This window comes from Austrofundulus limnaeus, unplaced genomic scaffold, assembly GCF_001266775.1.
Source record: "Austrofundulus limnaeus strain Quisiro unplaced genomic scaffold, Austrofundulus_limnaeus-1.0 Scaffold103, whole genome shotgun sequence".
Classification (NCBI taxonomy): domain Eukaryota; kingdom Metazoa; phylum Chordata; class Actinopteri; order Cyprinodontiformes; family Rivulidae; genus Austrofundulus; species Austrofundulus limnaeus.
The window spans coordinates 1,289,447-1,291,575 of NW_013952505.1; the positions used below are offsets into that span (position 1 = coordinate 1,289,447).

General features: G+C 37.6%; 1 protein-coding gene across 1 annotated transcript in view; it reads left to right on the plus strand.

The window, feature by feature from the left end:
* The window catches only part of adarb2 (adenosine deaminase RNA specific B2 (inactive)), a gene marked incomplete at its 3' end in the record, with an annotated part of 174,016 nt that overhangs the window by 58,977 nt on the left and 112,910 nt on the right, over window positions 1-2,129 (plus strand).

The following is a 2,129-nucleotide window of genomic DNA, read 5'->3' on the forward strand; positions in this document are numbered from 1 at the left end:
TGTGTGTGTGTGTGTGTGTGTGTGTGTGTGTGTGTGTGTGTGTGTGTGTTTTTCAGGACCCTGCCTGAGTCATGCCTGAAAATGGTTTCTTTCTTGAACGTCCCTGCGACAAATCCTCAAAAAAAAGGAAAAAAAAAAAAACGTGACAAGAAACAGGCATTTCTTTGTGAATGCAAACAGAAAAACACTTTAAGGTTTGCTTTATCGTTGTTGCAGTTATTAGAGCCAAAATTGATCRTGGTCAGGATGAATAGAGAAGATTTAGAGCCGTGGGCATTTTTTTACGAGCTTTAATTCGATTTCTTTTGATTTAATCTGATTTTTCAGTGTTGTTTTTATTTGATGCAAATAAGTAAAATCTAGGGGAAATGCATTCAAAGTGATTGAATTAGGAGAGAAAAGAATAGCGTCGCACACTGAGAWGTAGATTTCAAGCTGTTTCTCACATAAATGTTTTACTCTAAATCAAACTGTTCTGTCTTTGCACGGAGCAAATAATCTTGTGTTTTCTTCGTTTATCTTCATCAGCCGTCACTGAAGGGCACAAGAGTGCGTGTGGGGGGTTGCGTTCATGTGTCTGTTGGCAAAATTCCTCATGAACAACTTTACTGAAACGTGCCAAAAATAATCAAAGAATTTGTGTCTGCAGCTGATTCARTTTTGGAGTCAACCTCATTCAAGATGGCTGCCACAGCTATTTGACCTTAWGAAACACAACTGACATAATGTAATTGATTATTCAGACATTGACTTAAAAATTTGTGTGGTCATAGCAGAGACTCATCAACACATATTCCAAGCATTGTCAAATTGTATTAGTACATTGTTRCATTTAGAGTCAACTTTGTTAGCAAATTATGTCAAACAGTCACGTGCATTATATTAAAATTTTTAGTCAAATTTCAAAGCATGTACTTCTTCAATAGATTAACTTTTGGAATGAACCCAAGTCTAGACAGCTGCCATAGCCAACTGATTTTAGAAAATGTAAAAACAGATGATAATTAGGTCAGATTAACAGATTATTTGTTTCCGTTGCTCCCTTATGCAGGGATTGCAACAGTGAGTCAGTCCTTTCTAAGGCAACCTGGGCTCAAATCTGCAGCCTCAGGATTACAAACACTGCAGCACTGACCACCGAGCTGCTGCAGGTTTAAAACTGACCTTTAAGATGTGCTCCAATTCACAGCCCATGGAGGCCACACCCTTCGCAGTCCATGTAGGCTTCATAAAACGGCTGTGGAGTGAGACAGTCTAGTCTTCGGGTGTGTTTGCGTGACGCCCTACGCTGGTACYATAGTGATATGTTTTATATGTCACATGCCCTCAGTGTCGAGACATGTATTCACGTCTTGCCACTGGAGAATAACTTCACAATTAAAAACATTACACATAAATCAATAAAAAAACATAAATAATTTGGGTTTAGCTCCAGTATCTGTACTTGTAACTGCTTTTTATATACAGTACAGTAACATCTCATTGCAGCTAAAATATTTGTCAGCTAATTTGCTGAACAAACATTTAAAAACRAATTATTTGGTCCATGRTGTATTTCCAAACTACGCCRACTTGGCACAGTCAACCTTCTTCGTTTTTTTTAGTTCACTGATGGTTCAATGAATCCTGGGATATCCTCAACTGGATACTCAGATGCAGCGGTCACTGGGGCTGCATGAGAAGGAGCCCGCAAATTGGGAAAACCTTCGGTGTGGGGCAACGGCCGACAAATGCAGAATTCAAAGGATGCAGCCCCCTGAATAGAGAAAGAGGTAAAGACCGCAGGGTCAAGATGGCCTCCAAGGCTAATTACTTTTAGCTAAGACAAACAAGGCTATAATTCAGCTATTTTTATAAACACTGAGGTAAAAGTTGATGTGAGTCAATCATAACACATAATTTGAGTGTGACATCTTGTGATATTGCATTAAGTCCTGCATATTTTCAAGGTTTAATCAAATCAGCAACAACTTTGTCATTTCCCAAAATAAGATTGTCTCAGTCTAAAACTCTGACATTAATGAAAGGCTTTTTAGTTTATACGGTATTTATTCAACTCATTTTTTGCTTTAAACAAACATAAAATGTTTCTTTAATACATATCGAAAAAGAAAGTATTTATATATATG